Genomic DNA, 22,386 nt, shown 5'->3' with positions numbered 1-22,386 from the left:
CTCTCAGAGATTTCTTCTAGCTTATCTCCCTTTTATCAATATTTGCAGTGGAAGTCTTCGGGATAGTTGATAGAATTGGTTTGGTTTACGTTTAATAATTATTACATGTTCATTATCATTCATTAATGCAATATCTAATTCACATTTCTGTATTCATAGTAATTCTATTTAGTAAATACTTAATTATTGTTGGCAAATGAAGTTGACAATGCAATATAGTCTACTCATTCCAATTCCCCCTTCATGATTAATTTTTTGTACCATTTTACTTATTTTCCATTTTTTTCCTATTTTCAATTTTCTTATTCCCATTCCATTCTAATCGAAATTGAATTAAATTTAAATTTATTGGCAAATAATGCTACAGACATTTCTACAATCACAAAATAATAACAATAATAAAGTTAACAAAAGTACAAAATTTTAGAAGTATACAGTACAATATAATTAACGAGATCATGTGATAATATTAAGCAAAGTAATAATGAAATTTTGGCTCTACTGGCAAGAGTAACACTATAGTGTCTTTTGAGAACCTAAATTCTCAGACAACTATAATCAAGTTTGGAAATCATGCGAGACCCCGATGGTGGAGGGGTTAGTGAAATTTCTAGTACTATTCTAGTGGTGAGGAATCCGAAATAAAAATCATTTGACGATTGATTGCCTCTATATTAAATATTTAAATTCAAACAACACTTTACAATAAATACTTTCTTCAATTAAAGATTATCTTTGTCTTTAAGAGACCAAATTTAATTGTATTTACGTCTTTAAGAGACCAAAATCTAAGGGACATATTGAATTCTGATGGGGAAAGATCAAGTACTCATCTTGTAGTTGTCGTCGCGATGTCCGGAGTCCCTGGCGGAGATGGATGAAGGGTGAAGATGATTGGTTGTCCTCCAGGAATGTTCAGGCGTCGCGGCGACAGATCCAAAAGGGAGTTAGTCTTGTTCTCTCCTCATCAGCGTTCAATGACGTACGATTCCATCCATGATTGGAAGAAGTCGCCGGCCCTTTTACAATGGAATTTCTCAGCCCGATACAGAAACCTGATGACAAATTTACAACAGAATTAGAAACACAATAATTACCAATATCTAATAGGATTGTATTCAATTGATGATCTAGGTAGATCATCAAATAAATACAATTCACCGCTTCCTATGAGGAAATAAATAATATTATTAACATACATAAATCGAACACTTCCACTTCCAAATTGATAAATTATATTCAATGACAATAATAAAAATACTCACCCAAAAGGGGTATTGAAGATCCAACATATAGAGGGAATCAATCGTCATTTATTAATTCAATCCCATTATTATATTCTATAAGGGGGACTTTACCTCTAAATTACAATTACATTAAATGTCCGATTTACTTGGACAATCAATCTCCTGGAGAGAATGAGAATGTACCCCCAAACGAAAACATATTACTGGAAATTGTAAGAAAATCTCAAGAAACAGTTAACACTATGACGGCTGGGATTAGAATGATCGCTCTCCTAGTTTTCAGAGGCTTCCAGACTGATCAGTTTTACCATTATTACTTAAAATATTTACCCGATCGCCTGTGAATTTCTCTTCGCCCACTCTCTTTCTCCTCAGTAAATAAGGAAGGTGATACGTTCAAGCAAGAAGGAAACTAGGAGAGAAAAGTTATTTCCCTTTTGCAAGTTTAGAACTATGGGATTGATTCAGCATACTTCTGGCGTCTAAATCTGTCGTGAGTATAGTTAATTCCAAGTGGGATCGTGGGTACCAAGGACTTTAATAAGATTCTGATCATAATTTTAACGATTTTAGAAATGCTGGCTAAGTTGCCAATGAACAAGAATAAATTTACTATCTTCATGGGAACTGAAAACTACTAACTTAACATAGAATAAATTCCATTTAATAACTCAAAATTTTGGTACAACACTTGAGCGCCAGTAGTGAGTTCAATTAAAGTAATTGTATAATATTATATACATGTACAAGAATAAAAGAGTACAAGTTGAGAAAGTTTAGTTGTTATTAAACAAAATTAACAGAAATAGAATAAAAATAATATAAGAATAGGAAGAACATTGGACAACAAACAAAGTAATCAAGTAATATTGAAATAGATGCTTGCTCTCATCTACTTATCAATTTCATTTTTCAGTTTTTTTGAAAAAGATAAATTTCAATTTTCGTTGAAATTCTTGGCATTGGCTGTGAAAACTGTTCGATATATTTTTATAAGTGTACATCTATCTGAGGTTATTTACATAGATCTGTCGATTCCTTCTTTATTTAGTACAAACCGTTTCTGCCCATGCACGAATCTTCAGTGATGAAATAAAACAGAAATCAATTGTTCTACGAAGCGATTGAAAATACTGTAAAACGTTGATTTAGTGCACATTTAGTAGTCTAGAATCTAAATTGAGGAGTCAGTTTCTGTCTTGTGTTCAAAAGTAACACTGATTAAAACTAGGAAACTGATTCTTGGCCACACAGGGCTCTCCAGTGATTCTTTGGTCTCCAAGTGATTTGAAATTATTAGTGACTTTTAAATTATTCGAGGAAGATATCGAGCATGATGGTGAATAACTGCAAATTATATGTTGTCTTTCGAGTAGAAAATCTAGTTGAAATGATTTTTTAGTATTATTAGCTGATATTAGAATGATTTTTTAGTTGAATTATTTAACCTTTGAAGTTATTGGATTCTAATCATGAAATATTGAAATTCTGGTTTACGTTTTTATTTGACAGGTTATATTAGTTTATTAGTAGCTTTGAGAAAATATTGGCATCGGCACAAATCCTACACAAGAAAAGATTTTATGAAAAATGTTGAACCTCACAACCAATTTGAATTCTTTGACGATTTTATGAAAATGTGGAACTTCATAACCAACTGGAATTCTTTGAAAACATCAACACCGATAATATGGCGGAGGACTTTTTGAAATAGCAAGGCGTGCTGCAGAGTAATAAAACAAACCCAATAACTCTTCTACATAATATTTGAAATCATTGCAATCATCCTCTGCCCGGCGATGCCCCGCACTGCACTGCACTGCTTTCAGGTGTTTTCGGCCGTTAAAGTTGATTTGAAGCCGAACCATGTCTGCAAGAAAACATATTCAAAGCCACTTTTTAATGGCAGTGTAAATTACTTGCTGCTAACCGTTTTATTACCAAGCTGTGCAGATCTGGAGTACGGCAGGAGGAGGATGAGGGGGGAGAGAAGAATGAGGAGGTGGAGGAGAAGGAGGCAGAAAATGAGGATGAGAAACATGAGGAGGAGGAGGATAAGAAAAATAAGAAACAGGAGAGCAATGATGACTTAGAAAAAGATGAATAAGGAGGAGAAAAAGAATTAGCGAAAGATGGATGAAGTAACAGTGGAGAAAAATGAGGAGTTGGGGAAGAAGGAGCACGAATAGTAGGATGATAAGGTGAATAGGTGGATGAGAAGGGGAAGAAGTAGAAGAGAGATGGAGGAGTAGGAGAGGAAGACTAAAGAAAACGAGAAAAAGAATAATATTTTGAAAGAGAAAATATATAAGAAGGAGAAGAAGGATTTCGTTAAGAATGATTAAAAAAGTTTTATGTTAGTGGTGGTGAAGGGGGAAGTGGGAGGAAGAAGAGGAGGATAATCACGAATATGAGGGTGAAGAGAATGTAGTGGGGGAGGAGAAGGAGGAGAAAAATAAACTGATGAAGGTAATGTAGAATTAGAAAATGGAGAACAGAAACGAGAACAAGTAAACCGAAGGAGGAAATGAAAATAAACACATGGATTGAGCAGCACGTGAAAGGAATAATAGAAAGTTGAAGATGGAGAAATAAAGAAGAAGAGGAGAAGGTTAGTAATGAGAAGTAAAGGGAGGAAGACAAGAAGAAGAAGAAGAAGAAGAGATAAAAGGTAATGAAGCAGGAAAATGAGGAGGAGAAGTAGTAGAAGAAGATAAAGATCAAGGAGGAGTAGGAGGAGGAGGAGGAGTTGGAGAAGAAGAACCATCAGGAGGAAGAAAAGAACAAGACGAAGAGGAACAAGAAAAAGGAAAAGAAGAAGAAAAAGAAGAAGAAGAAGATGTCTGAGAAGAATAATAAGAATTAGTAACTACCACTCAAGACGAAATCTGCTTGGCTACTTTGTAAAACCTTCATAAATTAGCTGTTGTCAGACACCCCGTATGCCAGTCGTTTTATTGGGATGCACTTCTGGTGCCTGTGCGTATGTGTGTGTGTGTGTGTGTGTGTGACTACACTTTCAAGTGAAGTCCGAAGTCCGCGCAACTTATCCGGATGGTACTTAAATATTTGACTGACCTTACACACAGTGTACTTTGCCGGCCAGCAACTAAGTTTTTATGACTTAGCGACTGACTTAGTACACTTCACGTCATTAACGCAGAAATTAAGCACCGAGCGGTACTTAGAACTTGAGCCACAAAGTAGGCAACTTATTGGCGGGCGGTCCCACCAAGCACAATGAAACAAGTCCGCATGTAATTATTGTTGCTTACAAAGTACAAACTCATTCCAGATTGTAGTATTGTGATATTGTAGATGATTTTTCTGTCCTCGACCTTTTACTGTAGACCCTATCTGAGATTACGTTTTTGAAGGAGTACGAAGATTATATTGCAGGACATTCCACAATAAATGTTGGTGAATAGAACTAATATTTTCTCGAAGTATTTATTGTATACTTGAGTTTATTATTTGTATTGTTTATTAAATTATTTAATTATTAGCAATCACAAAGGACTAGTACTACATGCTCAACAAAACCAAAAATCCGGTGTGGTACACTCACACAACTTTCCTTGCTCATTGATCTATAAGCCTCATTCTTAAACGAGGATAATCTAGGGGAATAACATTATGCCGATTGGCGGCTAAATAATTTTATTAAAACTACGATTATACTATTGTTATTGTTTTCAGAGTACATTTTCGTTTGTTTGAATTATGAAATTTGAGGATTTTTTAGAAGTTGTCAAAACAGCTATTCTACTAATAAAATATCGACGTGTGTTCTTTTGAATAAACTGCTCTACCTACCTACCTCAAGCACGAGAAGGAGGTTACGAAGTAAATTTCTCAAGGATGGGTGGACCCCCTGTTAGTTTCTCAGGGAGGAGACTCATGCTAGTTAATAGAGCTGATATATAACTATACAGGGTATGAATTTAAAAAAAAAATCGGTCAAGTCATTTTTGAGAAAATTATGAAAAACATGGTTTTTAGTGATTATCCTTCATTTTTCTTAAGAAAAGCTTATAAATATAAAGCTTTTAAAATGTTTCTTAAGATAGCTTATAAATAGCTATCTATAAATTAAAAAGTATAAATTTGAAGAAAATCGTTGGAGCCGTTTTCGAGAATACCGTGAAAAACATGGTTTTTTAATAATTATCCGCCATTTTTCTCAAGAATATTACGGAGCTCCTGCAATTTTCCCAGAAATGAGACTCATGTCAGTTGATATGGCTTATAAATAGCTATCTATGGTATAAATTTGAAGAAAATCGTTAGAGCCGTTTTCGAGAAAACCGTGAAAAACATGGTTTTTTAGTAATTATCCGCCATTTTGAATTCAATTTCATTGAATTTCTTATTGTCGGATCCTCATGGTATAAGGACCTTAAGTTTGAAATTTCAAGTCAATCGGTTGATAAAGATCAAGGAGGAGTAGGAGGAGGAGGAGGAGTTGGAGAAGAAGAACCATCAGGAGGAAGAAAAGAACAAGACGAAGAGGAACAAGAAAAAGGAAAAGAAGAAGAAAAAGAAGAAGAAGAAGATGTCTGAGAAGAATAATAAGAATTAGTAACTACCACTCAAGACGAAATCTGCTTGGCTACTTTGTAAAACCTTCATAAATTAGCTGTTGTCAGACACCCCGTATGCCAGTCGTTTTATTGGGATGCACTTCTGGTGCCTGTGCGTATGTGTGTGTGTGTGTGTGTGTGTGTGACTACACTTTCAAGTGAAGTCCGAAGTCCGCGCAACTTATCCGGATGGTACTTAAATATTTGACTGACCTTACACACAGTGTACTTTGCCGGCCAGCAACTAAGTTTTTATGACTTAGCGATTGACTTAGTACACTTCACGTCATTAACGCAGAAATTAAGCACCGAGCGGTACTTAGAACTTGAGCCACAAAGTAGGCAACTTATTGGCGGGCGGTCCCACCAAGCACAATGAAACAAGTCCGCATGTAATTATTTTTCCTTACAAAGTACAAACTCATTCCAGATTGTAGTATTGTGATATTTTAGATGATTTTTCTGTCCTCGACCTTTTACTGTAGACCCTCTCTGAGATTACGTTTTTGAAGGAGTACGAAGATTGTATTGCAGGACATTCCACAATAAATTTTGGTGAATAGAACTAATATTTTCTCGAAGTATTTATTGTATACTTGAGTTTATTATTTGTATTGTTTATTAAATTATTTAATTATTAGCAATCACAAAGGACTAGTACTACATGCTCAACAAAACCAAAAAATGACTGCTGCCACATATCTCCCCCTTTCTTGCACTTTCTCGTAACTCTCACTCTCTCTCACAATGTCCAATGCTCCGCCAATTTATGTAGATGCATAACAATATTATCTATTTTATCTATAGTTATACAAATTGCTTTTTTCATATCATAAACAGCTCAATAATTATTTTCTTAATTTATATTTTGTAAATTTATCTTTAATTTTGCTGTATTGTAAGCTATTGTATATAAGTGTATAATCCAGTATATATATATATAAAGTACACAATCAATCAATCAGTCACTCCCTCTCGCTCTCTCTCTCTCTCTCTATCTATATATCTCTCTCTCCCTCTGTACTTTCTGCCTTTTAACACTCTTTATTTCTGTATTGTAACATACATTACTGAAGAACTCCAATATAATCCAATCTTATCTCTTTCTATCTTCTTCTCTTTTTTTATATATATTTCTATATTTATTTATCTTTCTATCTCTATATATGTCGCGTTCTCTATCTGTCTCCCTATCTCTATTCCTTCTCCTCTTTAGATTCCTTCCTCCAAATTACAATTTCCACCTCGCCTTCATCATATCTTCCTCTCTGTCAGTCAGAGAGTGCCTTAACGGCTTGCAAAAGCTTTTATTAAGTTGTTGGACGTCCTTAATGTGTCCCATTAAGATGGTCATTAAAACTGTCCAACAGACCCTTATTGTGTAGTATAGCATTATGATGCGCTGGAGATTTCCTTGTCCGTGATTTCTCATGTAGAGTTGTCAGCTGATTGTACCTTCAAAAATACAGTCTGGTGCCAGATATAATAGACCTCGAAAATAACCAAAGAAGTTGGTATGTGCTCCATAAAAAGTTTAAAAATCTGGTGTGGCGCAATCACACAACTTTCCTTGCCGTTATGAAAATTTATCATCTGACGCTAGTGTTCCCGGGCATCTCATTCAAAGATCCAAGCCAGCTGGTGACAGGACAATAAGGCTGGAGACACACGAAGTTTGCTCTCTTCATATTGAATGATTTAATAGAATCAACAGTTTGTAATTGGAATAATAACATTTTCTCAAATTTTCGAGCTTATTTTCAATTTTAGGTGAAAATGTTACTGAACATTAATTGTAGAGATTCTCATGCTCAATCTTTTCCACTCGAAATTTTTTGTTTGAATTGAATCTGAAGCCTGATAATTGAGAATCTAAAATCAAACTTTGCATAGATGAGGCGGAGCTCCTGGAATTTTTACAGATATGGGACTTTTGGCAGTTGATAGAGCTTATCGATGAAATAATGGTATAACTTTAATCAAAATCGTTGGAGCCGTTTTCGAGAAAATCGCGAAAAACCCTGTTTTTGACAACATTTTCGCCATTTTATCCGCCATCTTGAATTGCATCAGATCGAAATTGTTCGTGTCGGATCCTTATATTGTAAGGACCTTAAGTTCCAAATTTCAAGTCATTCCGTTAATTGGGAGATGAGATATCGTGTACACAGACGCAAATACACTCATACACACACACACACACACACACACACACACACACACACACACACACACCACACACACACACACACACACACACACACACACACACACACACACACATACATACAGACCAATACCCAAAATCACTTTTTTGGACTCAGGGGACCTTGAAACGTATAGAAATTTGGAAATTGGGGTACCTTAATTTTGTTCGGAAAGCAATACTTTCCTTACCCATGGTAATAGGGCAAGGAAAGTAAAAATACAGTCTGGTGCCAGATATAATAGACCTAGAAAATAATCAAAGAAGTTTGTGTGTGCTCCATAAAAAGTTGAAAAAACTGGAAGTTTTCTGCCAGTATATATACTTGATTGATTTTGAATCTCAGAGTTACATTATATTTTTACGATCGCCAACGATATTTTATTCACTGACTCTACTCGAATTGTTATAAACTAGGCGTTTTCAATACATCTATCAATCTGCCTATATTTTAAACCTACGGAGGGTGAAGTTAGGACACTGCCGGCCTTCTCTCACACTCATTCTCGTTTGGTTGATATTTATTTGTTAGTAAAGGGATGTTTTCATTTGATATGAGCAGAGATGAACGAAATATTCGTTTTATACCAGTAGATTCTGTGAACAGTAGACCTCGCGCAGTTATAAGCCACAGCCCCCTCTTATACTGTCCATCAGAGTAAATCCTGTCTGTATGTCGTGTCGGAACATAGAAACAAAGAAAAATGCAAAACCGTCGACATGAACCTCACTTCGCTCGGTCAATTAAATTTATTTTAAATATAGTTTTCGTTTTTCTATGATATGAGTAATGAGAAATGACAGATTATTACAAATTTCTTATCATAGAACAATATTTAAGCTAACTAATATCATACAAAATAAAAGTTTCGAGTGAAATCACTTCTCTTATATGGGCTACTCTATTCAAATTAATAAAAACAAACTTGTAGTACCCTTTTATTAAAGGGTAAAATGTTTCAAAAAAGGGTACTACAAGTTTTATATATTTTTTATTAAGGTTCGAGTTTCTTACATCAAAATTATCACAGTATCTCTTATCGTACAACATAATAGAAATCTTGCACCCTACGTTCGAATCTGTATGGTCGAGCCAGCTCGTAGGGATGAATTCTAAGGATGTATGATTAACTATTTATCAGCAAATTCTCCCTTATACAAGGCATGTACACGTGGTATTTGAAGAGATCTCTCAACACTGCAAGGAGAAAATGGACCAAAATTTTCCGGCCTAGTCTATGGAGACGGGTCAAGAGTAGATGCTTCTTGAATTGATGAGTTTTCGTGAAAGAGAAACTTGAGAACGAGAGGAAACATGGTCTAAAGGAATGGGATTGAGAGAGAGAATAGATGGGTAGAAGAGAGGAAAAGCTGAGAAATTCACAGAAGGTTGAAGGAGACACAACACTCATTGAAAGGTTATATGGTTGTGTTGAGTCGAAAAATTATTATTGGAGTGTTGGCGAAGCCTACCTGAGTGAGCTTCTTTCACTTGAATCTTTTTCTCTTTCTCGGCCGGAATTTTCCAAATTATTTTTTCAAACACGTTTTCTCCTTGTTATTCCTCTATTTCTTGTTCATACTCTTCTCACTCATGAAAATCTTTCCTTCTCCACCAACAGATATATCTCTGTTTTCTGCAATTTCCACCTTTGAGTTCAAGAAATTATTGTAAAGCATTATTCTAACAATTTTCTTTGTATTTCTTATCCTTCTCCTTCTTTGCCTGAATCTTCAGTCTTCTGGGATTCTTTCCAACCTACTGTGGTTTCACCCTTTTTTCTTCTAACATTCATTTGCTTTCATTTATTTGACCCGCCTTTCATTGCTTTTCCATACTCCTTCACCTCTTCTCCCTTTGTTTCCATGCAATTGTTATTTGTCTTACTAGTTATCTCCTCCCCAGTAATCTTATGAATACTCTCATATTATTATATTCTGTTATTTCAAATCCTTTTTCTACATCAACTTCTTCGTTTCTCCTTAATATATTTTTTCTCCGTCCTCTACTGTACCTTTTATGAAGAAATTTACTCTTCCTATAGACGTTTTTGTTATTTTCACGCTCTTTCTGTCTGCATCACACTTCTTCTTCGTCCTCTTCTGTGTTTTTCTCTTTTCTTCTTCTTCTCCATTCTCACACCCATTCTTTTCCTTTTTCTCAATCCTGACACCTCTCCATTTTCTTGTTTCCTTCTTTTTCTCCTTTTTATCATCACACGTCTTCATTTTCTTGTTTCCTCATACTTCTTCTTCTTCTTATCCCTTTTCCTATGTTCCCCTAGGTTTCTCTGTCTTCATTCAGCTCATCAAGGGAAGCACAACCTCTCAGACTATTGCTGAATTTGTAAAGCGTTTTGCTCACTTGTGGTGTGCTGCACTGCTCTGCTGGCCTCGGCTCTGCTCTTTGTGTGTATGATAGATGGAAAGCGAATGTTTTCTTGATGATTGTGTGTGTGTGTGTGTGTGTGTGTGTGTGTGTGTGTGTGTGTGTGTGTGAGTGTGTGTGTGTTTGTGGTCGCTGGGGGAAAGCGAATTGATGATAAGAAGGGGAATGAGCAGCAAAGATGGGGCAACAAGGATAGAAGGAAAGGACGAGGAAGGATTCATGTTTTCCTGAATATTTCAGGTCCAATTAAAAAGAGAAGAAAGGCCGCCTAGTCTTGGTTTGTGGGGTGGTCGAAATCGTGGGAGGGGGAAGGAAAAAGAGGAAAATGATGGAAGTGAGGGGAAAAAGATGAAGAGAGGGGAAGTGGTGGTTGTGTGATAAAGGAGAAATGTATGAGGATTATTTCCTTGTGGAAAAGCAGAGCTTAATGTACCTGATCTGGGAATATCCAGTCTTCTGAACAATAATGATAATAATTTAATATCGGGGCACCGAGCTTCGATTGTTATTTTTATTTATTGATAAACAGAACACAATTCTCTAAAATGATCGTGTTTATATTTCACAGCTGGCTAAATGTCATCTTATGAATTTCGGGGATGCGATATTTTGATTTTTCACATACTCACTCGCTCACTCACTTTTTTACTATCCACAGACTACGAAAGTCTCAGCTGTTTCAGCCAAGGATGACTCATCCTTTTAATGTCGTTCAGCGAGTTCTCCCAAGGATGAGACCTAGTGCAATTGAATTTTTATATCATAAACCTACTATGTTCCAAATTTCGTGAAAATCGTTAGAGCCGTTTTCGAGATCCGTTGAAAATAATTAACCAGATATAAATATAAATAACCAGATATTAAAATACATTAAAATACAGAAATTGCTCGCTCAATATAATAGGATTCGACCAATTAATATACATAGTAGAAACATTTGCAAAATAAAAACTGGTTCAGGAAACACCGAAGCATGCACAATCTATTGTATATCAAAGTCTATATGAAACCGTAGAGTAACAAAGTAACTTATTTCATTTATCTCTCTTCTGTATAGGGCTACTTGATTGTAATATAAATATAAAGAAAATAAAAATCTCAGTACCCTTTTTTTTAAATTTTATCACAACATGTTTCGGACATTTATGTCATTTTCAAGTGATATGAAGTAAATAAATAAATAACCTGGAAGATTCTTAGTTTTATCATATTATGTTAGTGTATTCATATGTTTTTATGAACTAGGACTGTAAATTTTGGTTTTAAATTCGCATGATTCTATCAAAAATGGGGTTATTGGTGTCTAATTGGATTAAGTTTATTATTTTATCTCTGTTAACTTATTTTAGTTGGAGGATCATTCGAATTCAGAGTATATGATATTCTTCTATAAGTTAAATAAAAATAAACTGTTTCTATAATTGGATTTACTAAGCATTTCAGAATTTTATTATAGATAACATCAATGCTTTCCATGCAATCAAAACCGACAGTTTAAAATAGATCTCAATGTAGAAAAAGTAAGATTTTTTCTCAGTCTTCCGTACTTTTGTTTGCTGTATTCTCGATTGAACTCATTACGTCTCGTGTATCAATATTTAAACACAAATTCTATAAATTTGGAATTCGAAATGAAAGAACGAGTATAAGTATTAGTATAAGAATCAGAACGAGTTCTTGGGCTAGTAAGAGAAGTACAATAAAAATATTGTGAATGAAAAATGATTCTTGAAATAAGATCTACAAATACATCTAGAAATGTTCTCAAAATAGGATCTACAAGCACATCTTGGAAACCTAGGTGAAAGACAAAAACTAGTTTGACAGTTTTTGACGGCCTCAAATATACTGTATGTCTTTTGTCCGAGAACTTTTAGAATCTATCGAATCCCATGGATCATCAATCCATTTTTATATTGACATTCCCGATTTATTTGTTCACTAGGGATGAAAAGGCTTCTTCTCATTGAAAAGTAGCTACTTTTAGAAAATTTTCAAAATCAACACTTTGAATGCTTCATTTTCAGTAATCAAGTCGTATTTAATTTCTAATTGTAATTCTAGAGTGGAATATTTGTGATCAACGAAATGAATCTGAGATCATCCATTCCTTTTAGGAAATAGTTTTGGGAAAAGTTTGAAATAGTAGGTGCTGGTTGCACAACAGCCGGTTAAATTTTAACCGTGATTAATTCTACGAGAACCAATCAGAGAAGCCGTCTCATCAAAAAGGCCTTCTCTGATTGGTTCTCGTGAAATTAATCACGGTTAAAATTTAACCGGCTGTTGTGCAACCGGGCCTAGATGTACAAGATTGTTTGCTGTAAAAAGTCGATTACATAGGCTTCATAGACCTCAACAAATCAGAGGGAAAAGTTGCAAAACTTTAGCTGTTCTCATCCTTCACAGCAAAAAAGCACATCACTATTTTGTGATTTGATTATACAAATGCTTCAAATTTGTGGTAGCATAAACCATAACCATAAAGATAATATAACCAGCGCTTTCTGCTGGTAAACTGCACCTTCAAACCAGCTTTGTGGCAGCTATTTCACCGCTACTAGCGACATCTATCGGTGAAATCTGGAAGCTGTTCTGTTTCCTGAACTCTCAACAGTGAATGTCTGTCTACCTCCTCCATGCTCCTCACTTGAAATCAATTGCTCACACATTGTCTGCTCGGTCATAATCGTGAAGCTCCATTCTATTGATAGTTGATAGAAGAGTCGTTCAAGATTTTGAACATCAAATGGAGGAATATGAGGATTTTGAATGAGCTTCAAATACCAGTTGACTATAATTTATTGAAAGTAATGGTTTTCCAAATGATATTGTTGAGTTCTCAGAAAATTTGGAAATCGATTGACTATAATGTGTTGAAAGTTATAGTTTTCCAAATGATACTTGTTTTCTAAATGATTGACTCATTTATTCGAAGATCAGTTCGGCTTACACGTTGATCTTGAGAAAGAAGAAGATGATCCTTAATAATTCCTCTTGGTTAATTTTGATTATCATTCTACCAATCTGACGTGGTAGAATGGACATTTACATAGGTAATTCTGTTAATAATGTTAACAGAACATTAACATGTTAACAGAACTATGACGTAAATAATGTTACGTCAGTAACACTGACGTCAAACTGTCAGTGTTGTTGAATGGGAAGCGGTGATGCTATCCTATCAAATGTATAAGGAATGCTCTGGTAGTTTTAAAATGAATCTCATCATATCACCTTTTGAATAACCCAAGCCTAGATTTTTTCTATTCATTTTCTCAATAACGCACCTGGATATCAAAAAAATTATCATTCCATATCATAATAGTTTTAGTTTAGTTTAGTTTGTAAATCTAACTAGAATATTCATATATTTGGTAAGAACCAGACATTCACTGTAATTCAATTGAAGAATACTAGCAGGTTACTCATGCTCCGTAAGGGTCTAATTGAAAACTTGACGTAATGAAATCTTGAAGAATTGAAAATAGGCATCTAATTGTGCTGTACTTGTGCTGTGTGAATCATCATACATACAGTTTGTATTTTGTACATTACAGGATTTAACATATTTTTTTTCTTATTTATAGGTTAAGCCAGAATCAATATAAATTATTGACTGTTTTTTTTGCACTTGTATTGCCTGTATAGATTGTGTACTCTTTCCCCGCGCACGGATCAACAGTCCATGCGGGGAAATAATTATTCCATAATTATTATTCTGTTCTATATTGTACATTGTTTTTGTATTGGAATAAAGAAATTGAATTGAATTGAATTGAATAATCATCCTCGGTAAATTAAAAATCTAAATGCAAAATTTCAAGTTAATCAGTTCAGTAGTTCAGACGTGATGATGCGTCATTTCCTATCCCGTACGTTTATAGGCCAATTCTTTCCTCTATTATATTATAGAATACCAACCCTTATTCATGTAGGTAATTCTACTTCATAAATCGCTATTTAAATTGTGATTTATTTGCTCCATATAATTTAAATTTTCAACATGAAAACGGATGTTTTGTCAAAAGAACGGTTGTGCTGTCAATAGTCCCGTTGGAAGAGTTGGCTATATGAAGTAAGCTCTACCAAGATTTAAAATTCCTTAAATGACTAGAACTAAGAGGCAGTTCAGAATTCAAATAGAAATCAATAATTGACCGAACGTAGTGAGGGCTATGTTTTAACTCGGATTTTCTTATGTCTGTCTGTATATATGTAACGCAATTACGACCAAACGCGTTGATAGAATTCTATGAGAATTGGCAGAAATATTCCTTTTTCAACTGCGCGTCGATGATTGTATACAAAGGGTTTTTTGAAATTTCGCATTTTAAGGATAATATGAAAAGGAAAGTAATTCCTCCAAACTCTGATATCACTATATAAAATATCATCTACTCTGAAGATAGGATTAATCAGACTATAGAATTATTCATAATAATCAATCAGGTGACAATCAGATTACACAGATGTCTGGAGAAGTCAGTCTATTTCTGTATTTCTATAAGGTCTATAGTATGAATTAAAGACCAAAGAAAATAATGAGGTATGCATCTTTAAGGTCTTTGGTTTCAATGTTTTGTTTTGCAGTCATGATATTATTATGCGTGTCCATCAGTATCAAGTATTCTCACATTTGAAAAACTAATTTAATAGGTGTTAAAAATAATCAAATTAACTTAATAATGGAGAAGAAATTATAATATTTTTTATTGTAAAAAATTAATTTTCATCAGATGGAAAGATTATCACGGAACTGGATGAATTATGGAATACAAATTCAAACGTGAAATGAGTTTGTTTACATTTAAAACAGGTGACATCACGTACTTGTGGATGAGAATACTGTGCGAGGTCTACTGTTCACAGAACTACTAGTAAAAAGGAAACACCTATCGAATAATTCTGTACATTTATCTATAGCTCATCCTTTCCATGCTCTACACATGAGCATAGGTCTAATGTGTGTATCATCCTCAACAAAAAAAAGGAATCTTAGTAATGATAACTAAAAATTTCTAACAGAAAAATCAGACGCTTTTACGTTATCTTTGGCTTCAGCTCTCAATCATGAAAAGGTTAATAGTAGTGGAAATCCGAATAAAAAAGATACCTAGTCTACACTATGATAAAAAAAAACTTCAACAAAACAGCCTTCTACAAAATGCTCACCCGCTCCCAGAACAAGTCTCATAACAGATTTGTCAAAGGACTCTTAACAGATTAATCAACAAAATGAGCGACTAAAGACGATCGTGATGGCAGTGGAGAGGCCTGTGATTTGGGAGCAGTTGATTGAGAGTGAAGCCTGATCAAGCAACCAGTGCAAGGATTATATGAGGCATTTCCGCTCCAAACACATAGATATATTAAGCACGCCATTGATACGTACATATGGAGCATTTAATAGATTTATACAATACAACCTTATAGCCGACAACGTAGTACAAATATTGTGAGATTCATTTCTTACTGACAGCGTTGGTTGAATGGGATGGCATCAATGTTATTCATAAGGAATGCTGACAGTTTTTAATGTAGCTCACTATAGATATAGTAGGCACTTTGCTCACATCTTCATTTAGGTATATGGAAAATTAAATAGCTATATAAATATACGCGACAACAGTAAACTTTTAAACATACGAAGTAGGCCTAGTATATAGAGATCTTGATAAATGGGTGAATATAGAACTTATTTACTATAGATATATAAATACGTACATTTACAGATATCAAGGACAAGACGGGTGACTCTAGCACTGTTTTTGTTCATGTATATGTGTGTAATATACAGTTACAGTGTTGATAGTATGATAGAGATGTAGCTATCAGTTGTAGACGGTTTGAATGAGTGGGAGACGTCTTTAATAGATTAATTGAGGCAGCTTCCGAAGTAGGAAGGGTTCTTTTGATGTGTCAGAGACGTGTTGAGACAAATTGGAGTTGTGATTTGGGATTTATAGTTGAGTTAGTTGGGTAAGTTGAGTTGTGATTTTGGTGGTTGGGTTGTGTAGTTGTATGGTTCATCTTTATAATATTTCATCTCGTTATCCAGTTCTTATGAAAAAGCATAATTGATGTTGAGTTTTCAAATATTCATACATTTTTCTATTGTAATTTTGAATCTTGTTTTCACTCTTTACAGAAAAAAGGAACATTTCATTTCAAAAATTCGATGAAACATAGCAGTTCTTGATAGATCAATAAATTCATGTCGAAAAAAGAACTTTATAATTTGAGTGTGAATCATAAATTTGGCACTTATTTTTATTGCGGATGATGTCCACATGAGCTATTTTGCTTGTGCGTTGGTAATGGGAAGTGCGAGGGTGATTTATGAGATGATCAAACGTCCATGCCTATTTGATAGGGTTCGGCGGGATTCGAACCCGCGACCAGGTAGCACTAGCAGACTGAAGGGTGCAACGCCTTAGTCGACTCGACTATCCTGGCCGGCATTGATAAGTAGAATAGAAGAAAGGATTGAAATGAAATGAATTAGTTTTATAATATAATTTTTATATTGAAAATCTGAGAAAATAGTTTAGGTTTTGACATCATTATTACTCTCTAGTAAATGAAAAACTCAAACATGGAGTAGCAAATTATAGCTAACCATGAATGCAGCCATATGATTGGTAGTTGGTTCACCAATCAACGTGGAAGACTCTTATTGGCTCAGACAAAACAAGCTGCAGCATAAATGCTTCGCCTGCGATGGGCACATCCAGTTTTGACCAATGACAGGCGTTCAACACCACAGCTGAGGGGTTTGGATGAAAGCAGCAATAATAATACCGAATACTTAATAATTAGAGGAAATAGTGAAACATTTAATAAATCACACAAATTGAACGACCTTAAAAACAAGTCGACATCTAATAAAGCATTTTTGTCATTATTTAGGAAATTGAATAGCTTTCTCAAAAATTGATAGTAGCGGTAACGCGGATTTTGCGAGACTTTTTTGCGACTTTACCCCCCCTCCCCCCTCCCCCCGCACCCATCCTACCTTCCCCGCACCTCCCCCGCTCCTGCCGCACCTCCCCCGCTCCTGCCGCACCTCCCCCGCCCCCTTAGAAGAACCTCTCTCTCTCTCTCTCTCTCTCTCTCTAGAAGAAGAGGAAGAAGAAGGAGAAGAAGAAGGAGAAGAAGAAGGAGAAGAAGAAGGAGAAGAAGAAGGAGAAGAAGAAGGAGAAGAAGAAGGAGAAGAAGAAGGAGAGGAAGATGATACTCTCTCTCTCTCTCTTGTCATGCTCTAGTTAATATAGTTATGGCTAATTACATTTAGTCATGCTCAATTACATTTAGTCATAGATAGAAGGAGAGGAAGATGATACTCTCTCTCTCTCTCTTGTCATGCTCTAGTTAATATAGTCATGGCTAATTACATTTAGTCATGCTCAATTACATTTAGTCATAGTCTATTTGATGATTAATAGTAGAGAGCGAGAGATATGTGTGTGAGAGAGAGGTAATCTACTGACAGATTCAAGTGAAACGAACTTAACTGAAACATGTTCTTGTCAATGGGTTGTAAATACAACGAACACTGTCAGATTTAAGTGAAACGAACTTCTTGTGAAATGAATATCTTACTCTCAAATTTAACTGAAACATAATCTTGACAACGAGTTGTACACACAATGAACACTGGGAGATTTAAGTGAAACGAACTTCTTGTGAAATGAATATCTTACTCTCAAATTTAACTGAAACATAATCTTGACAACGAGTTGTACACACAATGAACACTGGGAGATTTAAGTGAAACGAATATTCTTTGGAAGAATAATAGTGAATTCAAAGTTCTTTTCTGAATCTATATTGATATAAATCATTCTCACCAAATCTTACATTCTTAACATATTATCAAACTGAAAAACATTGTCATTTCTTGTTGTAGTTTTCACAACACTATGTAGCAACGATTGCTTAGCGTGAGACAAGCTTGAGCGTTATCATTACGCACCAATTCTGCTCTTACCTGATGATTAACATGTTTCAAAATTTCACTTCAGAGAGCATACAAGCACGATTGCTGTTGTGCTCTAATTCAATACGTCACTATTGTCACGTTTGCAATTTCAGTTCACATAGCTTACAAGGACAAATGCAGTTCCGCTCTAATTCAATACTCGAGTATCGGCACGTTTTTGCAGAGTTCACAAGGACGAATGCATCTCTGTTCTAATTCGTACATTAACACGTACATACTCTTGTTTCAGCTTGGAAAAATGCATGTGAAGATTGAAATAGAATGTAGCTATTTCTCCCAAGCAATTTGCATAGTGAAAATCGGTTAAAGATTGATATGATCCTAACTTTAGGGTTTTAGAACATCGCCGTAGATTGAGAGACCCATCTTATCAGTTATTAAATCACCTACTTGATCTTCTGTCAAATTATGAGATTTCGCTTCTATCCAATTCATATTGAAACTAACTTTCGCATAATTTCGCACTATTTGGTATGCTATTCGGTGAATAAATAATGTGAGATAATCGTTGAATGTAGCCGAACATTGTAATCTTGTCACTTCATCATTCTCTGTATTTTTAATTGAAGTTGCTATTTCCTCACGAATTGATTTGAGTGTAGCTTGTAATTCATCTTTCTTAATAAATGCTTGCATTTCACTACTCAGATCATTTTTCAATACATAAGTTTCGCTAAACGTAGTTAGCAATGTATTCAAATCGTTTTTTGAAACAAATTGTTCAATCCCCTCCATAAGATTTGTCTTTATCGTATTAGTCATTGCAGATAATCGATCTTCTAACTCTTGTTTTGTTATAACAATGTTATTCAATGCCCGCACAGTTTTATCCAAATATTCCTTATCAACAGATAATGAATGAGTTTCATTTACTCTAGTAAAAAGTTCTGTGCTAAGCTGTTTCAATCTAGTATTCAGATAATTTCTATCTAATACTTGCAAATCTTTAATCTTGTCTGAGATAACTTTCAATTTCTCATCCAAATAATTCTTGTCAACTTTATTATCGTTGATCGTATTCAAGTGTGATCTGAATATCTCTGTTGTTGATTTGAGATCATGAAGAGAATTCTCCAAATTGATAGATTTCTCTTTAAGTCCCCTATCGATAGTGTCAGATAACTGTTGTAATGTACTGAAGATGTGTTCCTTTTCGATCTTGTTCAATCCAATATTCTTAACTATATTAGATAATTGCGAATCTAAATACGAATGTAGAGATTCACTAACACCCTGTTGATTAATTGCCTGTATTATTCTCTCACTAAAACTGGTAAGATCTGGTTCATTCCATACAATGTCTTTTTTCGCAGCGACTCTCTCGCTTTTACCTCCGAATCTGTGCACGCTCATTCTGCAACTAAACAATAATTTTACCTTCACGCAATTCTTCTATAATTGATGCGATCTCAACATCATGAGCTGAGTGCCCGGCAAGTTCTGATGATTTTAATAAATGAAGTCTCTGAACCAATTCGTCATAGTTGTCATAATATTGGTAAATTCTATTGCTAGAAGTATTTTTTGCAAATTTCAATAAGCCAGAACCTCTCTTACTTGTTTTTTTAACAGGAAACAGCATTTGAATTAAGCGAGACTTTACACCACTGTTACGTTTCACATATCCTCGTCTATCCAAATGAACTTTTGTTATTGATAAAATCTTCTTGTATTTATTTAGATCTTTTTCATCAAAGAGATATGAATTCGGTCTTTGCGCAAATAACAGTTCTAATAGTCCATGTGTAATTCGGAATTTTTCGTTATCAATATAAAAGAAGTAGTTATCAAAGCTAACAACCATCTCACCCATAAAATATAATTTTCGGTCAGAATCGTAGGAAATTCCATAAGGAATCGAGTTATCCATTTTTCACTATGAAATGTATACAAATATTGTGCAAGCACTTGATTCTTTATCTTCTTTATGTTAGCGCTTGTATCACTCTCAAGCCTAGTTGAATTAAATATACTTGATTCGTTCATGCTTAGATCTTTTTCAGCTGCTGATGGTGATGCAACTTCTATTGTTTCATCATCATGTTTTTCTCCCAATTCCATACTTTCGTCTTCTTCTTCTTCTTGTTCCTCCTTTTTTGGTATAAAACTCTGATCAGAGTGGAGAGAAGATTTAGTTTTCCCCATTTCAACTAAAGGTGTGATAATCGGTTTAAAAAGTTTTTCTCTGTAATTGTCAGATTGCTTTTCAAAATGTACAATGCTTCTATGTTTATCTCTAATAACTTTCCTCAATTTCTTAATCTTATCGATTAGAGCAACACTAGCGTTTTGTCTTCTACGAGACATCCTCATTCTTTCACTGCTACTCACTCTCTACTGAATGTCAATAAAGTTATCCAGACCCTCTCTATATTTTCCACTATTAGCTGTACATTCGGTCATAATAGTAAGAAAACTATGCTTCTTAGAATTCCACACATTTGAACACAATTTACTGAAATCTCTGAAGCAAATATCTTCACCCACATAGTCTCTATGTATTAATTTGAGTGATAATTGATCAATTTTGAATATAACAATCATATTTGCATTATCTCTGGTGAAATGTTTTTGTGTTGCACCATAACTTTGAATTAAATATGCTGTATCAATATTACGATGTCTACCCATAGTAAAATAATCTCTTATTTGAGGTGTGTGACTAAGTTGTAAATCATCGAATATGGCGAGAGAAAATTTTTTCAATTTATTGGGGTGGAGAATTCTCTCAGGAATATCATTGACATGAAATTCAATACCTTTCATTTTTGAAAAGACTTTTCTTAAAAACAAGTACTTATCTTGATATTGGCTTTTAGTATTTAAATAAATATGTTTAAATCTCAATCCATTTTTGGAAAAAATCAAGTTGAACAATAAATTCGTTTTACCACATGCAGACGGGCCTACAATGAGAATTCTAGCGTTATGCGGTATCAATGTTCCATTCTTACACCATACAGGCTTTTCCTCTTGTGCAATTAACTTATCGAAATTTACAATGTCGAGTTTGTTCATGTTGAGAAAGTGAGATATACAAACAGAACTGTTTCATGTGTCTGGTTCACTCGGTAATGAAGCGTTTCTAGGTGACTAGATGTACTCACCCATTCAACATATAGTCACCTTGTGCCACATGCTACTAGCACTTCTCTATGACAAAATGAGAAATGAAAGAGCCAACATTCAATTCAAGTTGTTTTTATTTAAAAAACACACAATGTAAAGAATATTACAACAGATGTGGATAGATAATGTACATTATTTACATCATATGATCTTACTCTAATTATTTACAACAAATGTGGATAGATAATGTACATTATTTACATCATATATATGATCTTACTCTAATTATTTACTTTACATCATATGATCTTACTCTAATTATTTACAACAAATGTGGATAGATAATGTACATTATTTACATCATATATGATCTTACTCTAATTATTTACAACATATGTGATTCGATAAAATTATACCATGTGATCTTACTCTAATTATTATTTACTCTAATAAGTTCTCTCGATTTATGAATGATGGTTGTGGAAATCCAATCCATTTCACAAGCAACTTATCCTTATCTTGTCTCAATATTTTTTCTATCAAATAAACATTTCTTTCAGATTCATTCAAATGCGTTTTTTTAATTTCTTCTTGATAAAACCTACCCTGTATTATCTCACCACTAAGATCTTCTAATGAGTAAGTGATAGGTCTTGTGGGATGTATGCTCACAATTCGGAAATATTCGGATGACCAATTCATTAGATATTTTTTATCAAATATCTGTTTCTTTTTAGAAATTCTCACAATATCACCTAGCTTATATTTTGGTTTCAACACTTTTAATTTGAATCGTCTATTAAATGCAGAGTTTAGTGATTCTAAAACACGTTTACGATGTTTTTTAGTTACATCTTTAGGTCGCATTCCAATGCTACTGTGTACTG

General features: G+C 34.3%; 1 protein-coding gene across 1 annotated transcript in view; it reads left to right on the top strand.

Moving 5' to 3' along the window:
- LOC111052831 (methyltransferase-like protein 9) overlaps window positions 1-22,386 on the top strand; it is a 223,320-nt gene that overhangs the window by 161,536 nt on the left and 39,398 nt on the right. The window lies entirely within an intron of this gene.

The sequence above is a fragment of the Nilaparvata lugens genome, chromosome 5 (assembly GCF_014356525.2).
Source record: "Nilaparvata lugens isolate BPH chromosome 5, ASM1435652v1, whole genome shotgun sequence".
Lineage (NCBI taxonomy): Eukaryota > Metazoa > Arthropoda > Insecta > Hemiptera > Delphacidae > Nilaparvata > Nilaparvata lugens.
This window is presented reverse-complemented; position numbering and strand designations above follow the sequence as displayed.